Source organism: Bufo bufo, chromosome 3 (genome assembly GCF_905171765.1).
Source record: "Bufo bufo chromosome 3, aBufBuf1.1, whole genome shotgun sequence".
NCBI lineage: Eukaryota > Metazoa > Chordata > Amphibia > Anura > Bufonidae > Bufo > Bufo bufo.
In genome coordinates this window covers 105,983,774-105,999,540 of record NC_053391.1, presented here as the reverse complement: position 1 = coordinate 105,999,540, position 15,767 = coordinate 105,983,774, and the positions used below count along the sequence as shown (strand labels likewise).

The window sequence follows — 15,767 nt, the reverse complement described above, 5'->3', positions numbered from 1 at the left end:
AAGATAGATTCTGCGCTAAAAATTGATGGATTAGCTCCATTGCACTTAAGTAGGTGATACACAGCTGAATACCTTGACAGAAGAGGACTGTTCAAGAGGACCAGTCAGTTCTCCTGGCATGGCGATTTTATTAAATAACTATTCCTTTACATTATTCCTTGATATTATTCTGGAACATCTTATCTTAGAACTCTACATGGTAGCATTCCTCTGTTGTTCCTCCAAGAAATGCATGAATAAATTGACAACAATTGTTCTTTACCACAATGGGAATGCAAAGTGTGGGTTTTAGCTCTGGTAGATAGGGTAAGCGGGCACAGTACAGAGGCAAAATACAAGATCTTAACTCAAAACATCAGTGTTTATTCACACGAGACAATTGCACAAAACAGCACGTAACTTTGCAGTCTTGGTGTTAATTCACACACAATGGAAAGTTCACATAACACAAGTCACCTTGCTGGCAGTTCTGCCTCCAGTAGTCCACATGCGGCTCTCAGCCCTCCAGCACGGCACAAAGCCTCAGATCCCAAAAACAGAGACATCTCTAAAGAGCTCAGCTGCCAATTTAAGGACAGCCAGGTGCTGCCAAAACCTTGACCGGCACTTAAACTCCGGTCCGGTATTTAACCTCACCTGGCTGGAAACCAGCCCAGCCGCACATGCTGGGAGGAAAATACCTGCCTTGCTAGACACAAATCCTTAATGTGTCACATAACCTCCCCCCCTTCGTTGTTTAACCCTGAGGGGGTGGACACACGCCAGACAATGCACCCAGGACAGGGAAGCCACGTTTCCCTACAACCGGCCTGCTCTGTGTTCTACCGAGAACTTAAAGTTCTGCAGAAACAAAAACCATCTGGTGACCCGGCCATTCCTGTCTTTGGCCTGGCTCATCCACTTGAGAGGGGAGTGGTCGGTCACCAGGCGGAACTTTCTCCCCAACAAATAGTAGCGGAGAGATTCGAGTGCCCACTTAATAGCCAGGCACTCTCTCTCCACTATACTGTACCTGGTTTCGGCTGGGGTGTGGCTTGTCTTCTGTACAGGTTTCCCTATCTTTCCACGGTTTGAGTAAATTCACATGGTAAACCTGCTCCGGCTTTTGCCGCCCTGGCTGGTGTACCTTGTAGTTTACATCTCCAATTTTCTCGAGTACTTCGTAGGCCCCCTGCCACCTAGCCAGGAACTTACTGTCCACGGTCGGCACCAGAACCAAAACCCGATCACCCGGGTTAAAGATCCGGACCCGAGCCTGCTGATTATAGACCCGACTCTGGGCTCGCTGAGCTGCCTTTATATGCTCCCTAACAAGAGGCAACACTATCTCTATCCGATCTTGCATCTGGGTAACGTACTCAATGACACTTTTATGTGAAGTGGGTTGTTGTTCCCACGCCTTTTTGGCCACATCCAAGAGACCACGAAGGTGTCTGCCAAAAGCAGTTCGAAGGGCGAGAACCCAGTAGAGGCCTGGGGTACCTCTCGCACTACAAACATGATATAGGCCAGAAGGAGGTCCCAGTCCTTCCCATCTTTAGACACTACATTTTTCAACAAATTTTTTAATGTTTTAATGTTCTACCAGAACATCCGTTTGTGGATGGTAAATGGACGTCCGTAGTTTTTTTATGTGCAGCAACTTACAATGTTCCCTCATCACCTTGGACATAAAAGGGGTCCCTTGGTCGGTCAGAACCTCTTTAGGTAGTCCCAATCGGGAAAACATCTCCAGTAACTCCTTAGCTATGAGTTTGGCCGAGGTATGTCGCAGTGGCACAGCCTCCGGGTACCGAGTGGCATAGTCTAGAATGACTAAGATGTGTTGATGCCCTCTGGCGGACTTCGGTACTGGGCCTATGAGGTCCATAGCTATTCAGTCAAACGGTACTTCGATAATCAGGAGAGGTACTAGGGAACTATGGAAATGTGGCTGGGGCTAGTTATCTGGCAGGTCGGGCAAGACTTACAAAACTCTTCCACTTCTTTGAATATGCTGGGCCAGTAAAACCGCTGTAGAAAACGATCTTGAGTTTTCTGCAACCAAGGTGACCCCCGAGAACGTGTTGGTGGGCTAGATCTAACACAAGCTTGCGATAAGCCTTGGGGACCACCAACTGTTCAATAGGCTCACCCCGTAGTTGGTTTACCCGATACAACAAGTAAGCGGGTACAGTACAGAGGCAAAATACAAGTTCTTAACTCAAAACGTCAGTGTTTATTCACACTTGAGGCAATTGCACAAAACAGCACGCAACTTTGCAGTCTTGGTTAATTCACACACAATGAAAAGTTCAAATAACACAAGTCAACTTGCTGGCAGTTCTGCCTTCAGTAGTCCACAGAAAGCTTTAGGGGGCCTGTTTCCCCAGCATGCGGCTCTCAGCCCTCCAGCACGGCACAAAGCCTCAGATCCCAAAAACAGAGACATCTCTGCTGACCCCAGCTGCCTATTTAAGGACAGCCAGGTGCTGCCAAAACCTGGACCGGCACTTAAACTCTGGTCCGGTATTTGACCTCACCTGGCTGGAAACCAGCCCAGCCACACATGCTGGGAGAAAAATACATGCCTTGCCAGACACAACCCCTCACCGTGTCACACAATATAGGAGAAAAGTCCTCTTTCAGTGCTTTTCTGTGATTTATTTTAATTTGGGGGAATTTTCTTTGAACAACGGTACAGGTCACATTGCTATAAAATACATTTTGGCAGTCAGATTGACGTGACATATTTTCAGATACAATCACATGTTTACAGTACTGTGATGATAGTAATAGTGGTGAGTTTCTATCCTGTATACTTGTAACACTCACCAACCATTTTGACAAGTGGCAGATATTGATTTGAGCTTGCTAGATGAATAGTAATATATGTTTCTATGTACAAACCTCTAATCTTACTCCTACCTAAGTCATCAGGTCCCTGGGCTATCAACTATTGATTCTATGTATATATACTGGACATAGAATTTTTTTCATAAAACACTTCAGAAATTGCTATAAAAACAGCATGTGTTAACATGGCAGTATTTGTATCAAGTAATAAATCTTTAGAATATAATATTTTTAACACTATATTTATGTACGTTTTGTTCTTGTTAGGCCAAGTTCACACTTCAGTTATTTGATCAGTTATTTCCATCCGTTATGCCTTATTCACACAGTCAGTGTTTAGTCAGAGACAGGGACGTAGCTAATGGCTCATGGGCCCTGGTGCAAGAGTTCAGCTTGGGGCCCCCCTTGCCTCAGTGCTTTGTGGCCAGGGGCAGGAAACACAAGGCCTTCGTGCTGCCCGAGGCAAAAACGGCACCCCCTTGAGCCAGAGGTGTAACTTGACCAGCATGCACTTTCTATAATACTGGTGTCTTCTTATGCACCACAAGGGTCTTTGGGTCCCCTCAGGGTCCTGGGCCCGGTAGCGACTGCTACCCCTGCACCCCCTATAGCTACTTCCCTGGTCAGAGATTTCCATCAGTGATTGTGAGCCAAAACCTGGATTGGAGCCTCCACAGACATGAGGTGTACGGGAAAGATCTGCCCCTGTTCTGTGTTTAGAGCTGCACCTGGTTTTGGCTCAAAATCACTGATGGAAATCACTGACCGAACACTGATGTGTGAACTTAGCGTCAATGACGATATTTAGCAGTATGTGCTTTAAGGTTTTATCTACTTTGCAGTATTTTTAGTTGTTTAGGGCTCATGCCCACATGTACAGTATGTATTTTGATGTCTGCAAAACACGAACCTGCTAAAAATACGGATGACGTCCGTGTGCATTCCCTATTTTGTGGAACGGAACAGCCGGCCCCTAATAGAGCAGTACTATCCTTGTCCGTAATGCACACAATAATAGGAAATGTTCTATTTTTTGCGGAACGGATATATGGAAACGGAATGCACATGGAGTAACTTCTATTTTTTTGCGGACCCATTGAAATTAATTATTCCGCATGCTGTCTGGAAAAAAACGGAACGGACACTGAAAGAAAATCTGTGTACAGGAGCCCTTAATCACTGTATTTCTGTCTTTGCTGCTGGTGTCTTTAGTAACTTGCTTCCATATTATTTTTCATGTTTGTTTGTTTTTTATTGGACTAGCTAGTGCTGCTGTAAATAGGGTCTGTGGACAGTTTTTGCAGCCCTGACCCACTCAGAATGGCTCCTGATAGCATTTCATGCTGCTGTCCTGTCTTCTACTGTGCAGACCAGTGTTCGGAGTCTGTGCAGTAGAATCAATTCCCGCCTCCAGTGTCCCGGCATCTGAGCGCAGCTTTCTAGAGAAGCATGTGTGAACACGGACAAAGCCTGCTGCAGTGGCCTCTCGTATACTTGCGCTGTCAATGACAGATAAAACGTCTGGATACCACAGAATAAACCCTTCTCAATGGCTGATGTCACAGCTTATCTTCTCCCCCTTCTTACACAATGACCTCTGCACAGGGCACAGAGCATGCCTAGAAAACTCTCCCATAGAAGTCAATGAGGTCCCCTTCTGACCTTTGTGCCTACGGACCATGTGGCTGCCGTAAAGCAGATCCTAAAACATTTAATGTGAAAATGGCTTAATGTAGCTTAATGCACCATAATGTGCCTAAACCTCAATCAATTGCCTTGAAACGTTGCACAACCTAAGATCTCAGCTTCCCAAACCTACCCTCGAAGTTTCATGGATTTGGCTACCCACAAAGCAAATGAGTGACATTAAGCTCGTTTTTTGGGGAGCTTAATGTGGCTTAACGTACAAAAAGAACCTCAGATGTTAACCAATTTCCCCCAAACTTCCCATCCTACTAGTTTCTCTCTATGCCAACATATTCTGAAGATTTTGGGTCATTTGATAAAACATACAAAAAATTATTCACATTAAACTATTTTATTCCTTTTCGAAAACATTTAGCTTAATGCAGGGGCGTCGTTAGGTCAAAACATTCGGAGCTTGAGCCCCGGATGTTTTGTCCAGTGCCCCGAATGTTATGCTGGCCTGGTAGCATTTTTTTTTATTTATTTGGCTATTCCCCACCCCCCTAGTACTTGTTCCACTACTTGCGGGCTGTGCGGGCATGAGTTCAGTCACTTCGGTGCGCAATCCTGTCCTGCGGCACGTGATCTCGCGAGACCCGCTGCTGTAGGTCACGGGTCTCGTCGGATCATGCGCCGCAGGACGGGATTGCGCACCGAAGTGACTGAACTCAGGGCCACGCAGCCCACAAGGAGCGGATCAGCGGAACAAGTACAAGGGGGTTGGGGGGATGATCTGTGTGGTCAGACGGCTAGGCCCTTGAAAGTAGTTATTAACCCCTTTCAGCAGTCCCCCATTCACTGAAGGGTGGACTGCTGAAAGGGGTTAATAACTACTGTGAAGGGCCTTCCCCCCCACCCCTGGTGGCGATGTGGGTGTGGCCTAACGGGATGGGGGCATGGCTTCAAGGGGGCGTGGTACAGTGGGCTTGTGCCCCGGATGTTTTCAGACCCTAGCAACGCCCCGACTTAATGTAAAAAGAGCTCAATGTACCATAATGTGCCTAAACCTCAATCAATTGCCTTGAAACTTTTCACAACCTAAGATCTCAGCTTCCCAAACCTATCCTGGAAGTTTCATGGATTTTGGTTTCCCACAAGGTAAATGAGTGACATTAAGTTTGTTTTTTGGGGTGCTTAATGTGGCTTAATGTACAAAAAACAACTTAGATGTTAACCGATTTCCCCCAAACTTCCTATACTACAAGACTCTCTATGCCAACATATTTGGAAGATTTTGGGTCATTTGAGAAAAACATACCAAAAATTATTCACATTAAACTATTTTATTCCCATCCTAAAACATTTAATGTGAACAGCTTAAAGCGAACCTGTCACCATGATTTTGAGCACAGAGCTGGGGACATGGGCTGCTAGATGGCCGCTAGCTCATCTGCAGTACCCAGGTCCCACAGCTCTCTGCGCTTTTATTGTGTTAAAAAAACGTTTTGAGTGATATGCAAATTAGCTGATATGAGTCCTGTAGCCGGAGATGAGTCAAGCGTCAAGGAGCCCAGCACCGCCCCGCGTCCTCCGAATCTCCTCCTTGCCGGCTGACGTCACAGAGCTGGAGCGCCGAAATCTCGCGATGCGCGAGCTAGCGCATGCGCAGTGTCGGCATCATGTTGATTCCCTGTGCTGGCATCAGCACAGGGAACGAACTACGCATGCGCTAGCTCGCGCATCGCGAGATTTCGGCGCTCCAGCTCTGTGACATCAGCCGGCAAGGAGGAGATTCGGAGGACGCAGGGCGGTGCTGGGCTCCTTGACGCTTGACTCATCTCCGGCTACAGGACTCATATCAGCTAATTTGCATATCACTCAAAACGTTTTTTTAACACAATAAAAGCGCAGAGAGCTGTGGGACCTGGGTATTGCAGATGTGCTAGTGGCCATCTAGCAGCCCATATCCCCAGCTCTATGTGCAAAATCATGGTGACAGGTTCGCTTTAATGTAAAAAGAGCTTAATGTACCATAATGTACATAAACCTCAATTAATTGCCTTCAAAATTTGCACAACCTAAGTTCTCTTATTGAGTGGCGTTAGGCTCGCATAGCCCCTACTACCTTTTGTGCAGTGGCTATTAGAAATGTAAAGGATTATTCACAAAGCTAGCTGCAGGATCAGCCAAAGCTCCGGCTCAGATCTTAGTCTGTCTTGGATGTGGTGATGCATTGAAGATCCCAGCATGCATCTGTGATTGCTGGGCCTCAAATAAGTCCCTGCACCTTGTGAGGAGGAGGAGGCTACCTCCAGGTACACCTGCATTTAATTTATCCACTGAATCAATATGCTCCCATTTGGAGACTCATATAAATAGAGCTAGGACCACACTTTACAGAGGTGCCTTGACGGTGGCAGTGTGGCTTCTACATATTTTTTGCCAAAGGTTTTTTTCACATTAAAACCTCAGCTTTTAATGTATACTGTTAGGGTATTTGTTTTGTTGCAGGCCAGCTGGCAGGTGTGCTGGGGATTTTTTGTGTTTTCTATTGTTGTAAGCCTTCCCATGTGCACCCTGCTACCAAAGCGGGTTATAAATTTATGTACAGATATAGCATCGCTAGCGCTCCCTTCAGAATCGCGGCAGCGCAAAGCGATTTCCAATTCAATAAGCAAACCCGAATCGCGTAAATAGCCATTGAGAAAATTCAGGGTGCAATGTTGGTTTGTGAACACCAGATGGCGCATGGAACTACAGTCAGTTAGTTAGTTCCCGTGCACTATATATATAATCATGCATCAAAAAATGTAGACTGCCATTTTCTTTTCTGACTGGTCCTTATATAAATAAATCAATAAAATGTATGTAAATAGGAAAAATGCAAAAATAATCATTTAAAAATTAATGCAAGTTTTTCACATATAAAAATATTGGGTTGCTCAACCAGGAGTAATAATGGATAGGTGCACTGCTAAAAGACTCACCCAATCTAGTTGTAAATAAATAATTAGTAGCAGGCAACACTTACAAGTGGAGTACGTGTTTATTAACTAAAATCAGGACAATAGCTAAAATAATGACCAGCAATAAATAATAGCAATGAATAAAAAAAAATAGCAATACATATAAAATAGTGATAGATCCAGGAGCATACACAAACAAATAAATTAATATCCCATAAATAGGTCCTTCACTAACTGCCTGCTGTCTCTGTTATATGGCAAATTCCATTAAAAGATCAAAGCGCTGACATTGATAGTTACTTACCAACTACTGCCACCTTGTCTATACTGCAACAAATTGCTGTGAACTTGGATACATATATATATATATATATATTCTCTATTCTCCTATTCTATGCTGCTACAATTATATTAGAATATGGAAGTGAACTGAACTTGTCTTATTCCCCTCTGTGAATTGGAACACTATCTAACTCAGGTGCTGCTACATAAACTATGATATTTATGGGATATTAATTTATTTGTTTGTGTATGCTCCTGGATCTATCACTATTTTAAATTTATTGCTATTTTTTATTCATTGCTATTTTTTTGTTGCTGGTCATTATTTTAGCAATTTTCCTGATTTTAGTTAATAAACACGTACTCCACTTGTAAGGCCCCTTTCACACGGGCGAGAATTCCACGCGGCTGCAATGTGTGAGGTGAACGCATTGCACACCGCACTGACCCAGTCATTTCTATGGGGCTGTGCAGATAAGCAGTGATTTTCACGCATCACTTGTGCGTTGCGTGAAAATCGCAGCATGCTCCTCTTTGTGCGTTTTCCAAGCAACGCAGGCCCCATAGAAGTGAATGGGGTTGCGTGAAAATCGCAAGCATCCGCAAGCAAGTGCGGATGTGGTGCGATTTTCACGCACGCTTTCTAGGAGACGATCGGGATGGAGACCCGATCATTATTATTTTCCCTTATAACATGGTTATAAGGGAAAATAATAGCATTCTTAATACAGAATGCAAAGTACAATAGGGCTGGAGGGGTTAAAAAAAATAAAAAAATAATTTAACTCACCTTAATCCACTTGTTCGCGCAGCCGGCATCTCTTCTGTCTTCTTCTGTGCTGTGCACAGGAAAAGGACCTGTGGTGACGTCACTACGCTCATCACATGGTCCGTTACATGATCCATCACCATGATAACAGATCATGTGATGGACCATGTGATGAGCGCAGTGACGTCATCAAAGGTCCTTTTCCTGCAATCAGCAAAGAAGAAGACAGAAGAGAAGACGGGCTGCGCGAACAAGTGGATTAAGGTGAGTTAAATAATTTTTTATTAATTTTTAACCCCTCCAGCCCTATTTTTAACCCCACTAGCTGTTCACCAGAGTCAGGCGCAGGCAGTGTAGTCAGCGATACTGAGGTATAATACTGCAATGTACACCATTAATCCCTTTGTATGTACTTGCAACCTTAATGAAGGGCGGCATTAGCATATGAGTGTTTAGAAAGTTATTAGAGAATGTCCCAATTTCAAGTAATAAGATAGTTTGCTTCAAGTATGTCAGATACACAATCAATATTATTGCATTCATCTGTTTTTTTTATCCTTTAAGTGTATATTGTTTTGTATCTTGTTGCAGTTTTCCATATTTATTTTTATTTATTATTTTGTTTTTGCCGTCAAGGAGGAAATTATCAAAAGGCTTTGCTAAATACAAATGTATCCATACTGTACATGTTGTTTTTCGATACTGTATTATCATTCAGCCACTATAGAAACATAGCTAATAAATACTCTGTATCCACTACATTATATATCTGTATACTGTAGACTGCTCCATTACATATCTGTATACAACACTTCATTATATATCTGTATGCAGTAGACTGCAAAAAATCCGGTACAATGTATCACCAGGTGTTATCAGCACAGCAATGGAGGCGTCACAGCAATGTTACAGCAGGAGGAGGGGGGAGGCGTCACAGCGATCTTATAGCAGGAGGAGGGGGGAGGCGTCACAGCGATGTTACAGCAGGAGGAGGGGGGAGGCGTCACAGCAATGTTACAGCAGGAGGAGGGGGGAGGCGTCACAGCGATGTTACAGCAGGAGGAGGGGGGAGGGAGGGAGAGCGGGAGGCGTCACAGAAGATTATGAGGCGGCGCTGAGGTCGGGAAAGGCGGAGCTGGGCACGAACGGCTGCGGGTGCGGGCGGCAGCTTCGATCCATTTACATCCCCTTCGGCACCTTATTCTGTTGATTGACAGGTCAGTAATAGCGATTTTTGAGCAAAATGAGACTTCAGATTACATTTATAAGACCACATTAGCAATCGTGAAAGCTACATGAACATAACCATATTTTTATCTGGAGGGGGTGAAACCTGGTGACAGAATCCGTCAAGCGCTATAGCTGGGTTATATTACTGCCTGTGTAATTTTAACATATTCTTATATGTACTGAACATATTTTTTACAGGACAGGGGTACAGGACAGTACAGTCGGGTGCAGTGGAGCACAGGACAGTACAGTCGGGTGCAGTGGGGCACAGGACAGTACAGTCCGGTGCAGTGGGGCACAGGACAGTACAGTTGGATGCAGTGGGGTACAGGACCATTTTATTTTTTTAATGATTTAATGTTGAGGTGCCATTGCCCGGCTCCTGTTTAGTGTCGGGATGAATACGGGCTGTATCAGGAGCCGGATAGCGATATTAACTTTAACTCAACACCGCCATCTACTGGCATTGGTGTGTATTGATAGACTGGAGGAGATAAAATCGCGTTTAGTTAGTAACGAATTGCGAAATAAGGGAGCGGTAGCGATTACACATTTGTAGTTAACATCTTTTCCCAGGTCTTAGTTCAGTCTCTCTCCAGGTATGGTCTGAGGGTGGGAGTGCTCAAGTGTAGGAAAAGGCCCAGGTGAGAACCATGCCGATAGGGAAGCATTGGTTTCTCCTTGTTGAGCGTTTTACAGCGCATAGGAACGCGCTGTAAAACGCTCAGGTCTGAACCGGCTATGAAGCCTACAGGAGGCCTCACATGCTGATTGAGGAGGAGAACCAGAGAACCTGGATGTCTACCGAAGGTACATGGTACTGAAATGGACCTCAGGAGCAAGTCTGGTGTTTCTCCTACTGAAGATCTCATGCTTATCACTATTAGGGCTCATGCACACGACAGTATTTTGCGTTCAGTATACTGCCTGTTTTTTGAGTTCAGTGCTTAACTCCATTCAAGTCAATGGGTCCGCAAAAAAAACGGAACACATACGAAAATGCATCCGTATGTCTTCCGTATCCGTTCCGTTTTTCCTGAACCATCTATTGAAAATGTTATGCCCAGCCCAATTTTTTCTATGTAATTACTGTATACTGTATATGGCATACGGAAAAACGGAACGGAAAAACAGAAAGAAAACGGAAACACAACGGAAACAAAAAACTGAACAACGGATCCGTAAAAAACAGACCGCAAAACACTGAAAAATCCATACGGTCGTGTGCATGAGCCCTTAAGCTGTTGCTCTAATACTCAGTGTCAGCCTGTGCTCCTATACATCTAAGTTGTTTTTTGTACGTTAAGCCACATTAAGCTCCCTAAAAAACAAGCTTAATGTCACTCATTTGCCTTGTGGGTAGCCACAATCCACAAAACTTCCAGGATAGGTTTGGGAAGCTGTGAACTTAGGTTGTGCAAAGTTTCAAGGCAATTAATTGAGGTTTAGGCACATTATGGTACATTGAGCTACATTAAGCCATTTTCACATTAAATGTTTTAGGATGTCCCTCTCTAAATGCTGTTAACAGCAGCTCAGACAAGATGGCTACACAAGGCATATCTTTTTTGGCTACCGGGCATACATTTTCCTAGGAATACATGGATGGGTCTGGAACAGCAAGGGCCACTGTTTGTTAGGGGTTCACGACTCTGGCTCATAGAGGGGGTCCAAAGCAACAGACCCCTCTGTGATGCCCATATGTTCTAATAGGGCATTTGAAAAGAGTACAAGTGTGGATGAGATCTTATATTTAGGCTCCATTCACACGTCCGTGGTGTGTTGCGGACCCAAAACACACCCGCCCGGCACCCCTATAGAAATGCCTATTCTTGTCCGCAGCTGCGGACAAGAATAGGACATGGAAAATACAAATGTGATCGCACTCTATATCCAGCATTCTGCCCTGCCTCCATGCTGGATGAGACATTGGTGTACATTTTGGCCAAAGCGTAATAAGCCACTCACCGCGTCAAGGTCGTCTCATTTGAGTGGTCCCTAACACTAGTTCCTACCTGTTTATGGGCCATGACAGCCACACAAAGTCCAGGGAATGCAGGTCAGCATGTTCTATCATGTTCTATTTTTTGCGGAATTACGGACCCGAAGATCGGGGCCGCGCTCCGCAAATGTGGATGCGGACAGCACACTGTGTGCTGTCCGCATCCATTCCGTCCCCATAGAAAATGAATGGGTCCGCACCCGTTCCGCAAAATTGCGGAACGGATGCGGACCCATTTGCGGACGTGTGAATGGACCCTTAAATGGAGTGCTCTGGTCCAATAACCTCTTTTAAGGCCTCATGCACACAACAGTATTTTTTCACGGTCCGCAAAACGGGGTTCCGTTGTTCGTGATCCGTTTCCGTTTTTTTTGTCCGTGTGTCTTCCTTGATTTTTGGAGGATCACCAGAAGTGAAAAAAAAATCTAAGTCAAGTTTGCCTTGAAAATAATAGGAAAAAAACGGACACAGATCATGGACGCGGATGACAATCTTGTGTGCCTCCGTGTTTTTTCACGGACCCATTGACTTGAATGGGTCCGCGAACCATTGTCCGTGAAAAAAATAGGACAGGTCATATTTTTTTCACGGACTGGAAACACGAATCACGGACGCGGATGACAAATGGTGCATTTTCCGAGTTTTCAACGGACCCAACAACGGTCGTGTGCATGAGGCCTAAAGGGAACATCTGTATCCATGTCTCAAAGGAAGCTAAATTGTGGCTTATTCTGTAGTATCATCGTTGGACAGAGCTCCACTGCATCGATGGACGATAAAATGCCTAAACAAAACATTTAGTTAAAAAATAGTATTATGATGTCCTCATTTGCATACCAATCATTAAATTAGGCTGCTGCGAATGAGCCTTAATGAGTATCAGACAGCTTGGTCATGGCTGTGGCATGTCTTGTACGTATGTGCTCTCCTCATTTATTAACCATAGAAGGACAATCTTGATGATCATGATAGGATCATGTGTCTCCTAAACCTCAAGGCAAAGTTCTTAACGGTTCTTTATAGCTTGGATTGCACTAGAGCTAAACAATGGCTGTCAGTAACCATTAAACCGTCACAAAGAAGCAAGGACTAAGAAATCAAATGTGGATCGTCCCATAAAGTTTTCTAAAAGATATAAAACTGCTATAAATTAATACAAACAAAAACATTCTCCACCACTACTTATGCCTCTTGCACACAAACGTTTTTTTTTCCGTTTCCGTTCCGTTTTTTTGCGTTCCGTATACGGACCGTATACGGAACAATTTATTTCAATGGATCCGCAAAAAAAACGTAAGGTACTCCGTATGCCTTCTGTTTCCCTATTTCCGTTTTTCCGTTCCGTTCAAAGATAGAACATGTCCTATTATTTGTCCGCATAACAGACAAGGATGCTACTGTTCTATCAGGGGCCAGCTGTTCCGTTACGCAAAAAATGGAATGCACACGGACATCATCCGTATTTTTTGCGGATCCAACCGCAAAATACTGAAAAAGCCGTACGGTCGTGTGCAAGAGGCCTTAAAGGGAACCTGCCACCAGGATTTTGTGTATAGAGCTGAGGACATGGGTTGCTAGATGGCCGCTAGTACATCCACAATACCCAGTCCCCATAGCTCTGTGTGCTTTTATGGTGTAAAAAAGACGATTTGATACATATGCAAATTAACCTGAGATGAGTCCTGTATGTGATATGAGTCAGGGACAGGACTCATCTCAGGGTAATTTGCATATGTATCAAATCGTCTTTTTTACACCATAAAAGCACACAGAGCTATGGGGACTGGGTATTGTGGATGTGCTAGCGGCCATCTAGCAACCCATGTCCTCAGCTCTATACACAAAATCCTGGTGACAGGTTCCCTTTAAGTACAAGAAAAATGTCTCAGTAAAGCCATACTATTGTATTTACTAATGTGATTACGCCCAGAATGTGGTGCAAAATTTGGTACATTTTTAGCTCCTAATGTTGCATAAACTTTTAGGCATAGTTATGAAAAAGAAGAATCCACTGTGTCTCGCTCAATGAGGGGTGTGGTTTAGCAGAAATGGGGTGTGGCTCAAGATGCAACAATGCATGCCGCAATTGTGTCAAAATGATGGCACAAAATTTGATTTGGGGGCAAAGTGAGCAAACTATTGGGTGCATCACAATTATCATACAGTGGGAGGCACAGTGTGTAGGTTTACACTGCCTACATTGTAAGCAGGATTAACCCCTTAAAGACCGGGCCTATTTTCATAAAAAAAAAAAAAAAAAATTCTCCCCACGTTCCAATAGCCATAACTTTTTTAATTTTTCCATTCACATATCTATATGACAGCTTATTTTTTGCAGGCCAAGATGCATTTTTTAATGCCACCATTTAATTTACCATGCCTTGTATTGGAAAATGGGGAAAAATTTGTGGCAAAATTGAGAGAAAAAACTGCATTCCGCCAAGGTTTGGTTTTTTTTTCACATCACAGCATTCACTATGCACTAAAACTGATTAAACCCTCTTATTCTGCGGCTCAATACGAATGTGGCGATACCCAACTTGAATACTTTTGATTTTGTTTTACCAGGCGGCTGGTACAGTAGATCATTGTGTTGTCTATTCCCCCAACCATAGGGGATCTGCCATATTGAGGATTATCATACCCTCTTAGGCTGCATTCACACGTCCGAGGTGTGTTGCGGACCTGCAAATTGCGGGTCCGCAACACACCAGCCCGGCACCCCCATAGAAATGCCTATTCTTGTCCGCAAGCTGCGGACAAGAATAGGACATGCTCTATCTTTTTGCGGAGCTGCGGACCCAAAATCGGGGCCGCGCTCCGCAATTGCGGCTGCAGACAGCACACTGTGTGCTGTCCGCATCCATTCCGTCCCCATAGAGAATGAATGGGTCCGCACCCATTCCGCAAAATTGCGGAAAGGATACGGACCCATTTTGCGGACGTGTGAATGGAGCCTTAACCGACCAGCATCGGATTACCATCTCCTTTGCAGATTTGCGCCCCAGCACCCATGGGTGGCAAATACAAGTTTGTTTATTATTTTTTGATCCAGTTACTACCGCGGGGTATATACCGGCGACTTTTTGTTTTCCTTTTTTCCTTGTTGCAAATTTCCCCTGAAGAGTCGACACGGACAGAAACTTGCCACGTCGGGAGGTCACTACGAATTTACTAACTGGCTACTCTCTCTAGATTTAAGGATCAGGTCCGAAGTAGGGACAGGTATCCGGACGGGGTCGCCCCTATCGGGGCGGGTGCTCTGTATAGATAGGCAGAATGAAACCAGCCCCCTTCCCCTCTCATAGGGTCTTTTAGGGCACAGTTCTGCATCAACTGTACAGACCCCACCCCACAGTGTGACCTCGTTTCCAGTATATACCTGACATCCTTGAACCATCCACCTGGACACCCTTGATGATCCCAGTATTCTCATTGGTCTGGTAAGACTGCTCGCACCTTCACCAGGTGGAGCAGGTTTATTATTAGTTCTCTACCAGTACTGGGATACCAGGCTTGGACCCCATATATGTCTTTTAGATATTGCATCAATGTGGTGTGTTTTAGTTGCATATTGAATTAAAAGTTATATTTTAGACAGTGATACTCCTCCCCCTCTAGTGGGTCCTTCTATTTTTGACACTGGAGTGTTAGCTAGGTCTATATACATTTAGAGCCTTTATTGTATTGTCTTTTACTATTTTACTACTTTTGGGAAGATCTAAATTTTCTTTTCATCGCTATAGCCATAACTTTTCTATATTTCGGTCTACAGAGCTGTATGAGAGCTTGTTTTTTGCGTGGCAAACTTTAGTTTTTATTAATACCATTTTTGTAGTATGCACAACGTTTTGATCACCGTTATTAAATTTTTGGGGGAGGACAAGATGACAAAAAAAAAAGGTAAATGGCGTGTTTTAAATCGGGGGCTCAGATCGGAGGGCAGAGGTAACTGCATCTCTCTGCCTTCACTCACAGGTGCTGCGATCACCGCTCCCTGTCAGTGCGGGCGGGTGCCGGCTGTATAAAACATGACCGTATCTATTCTGTGGTCTAC

General features: G+C 44.3%; 1 protein-coding gene across 2 annotated transcripts in view; it reads left to right on the top strand.

The window, feature by feature from the left end:
* Positions 1-15,767, top strand: part of CORO6 (coronin 6) — a 149,595-nt gene that overhangs the window by 108,561 nt on the left and 25,267 nt on the right. The gene's annotated exons all lie outside the window — the stretch shown is intronic.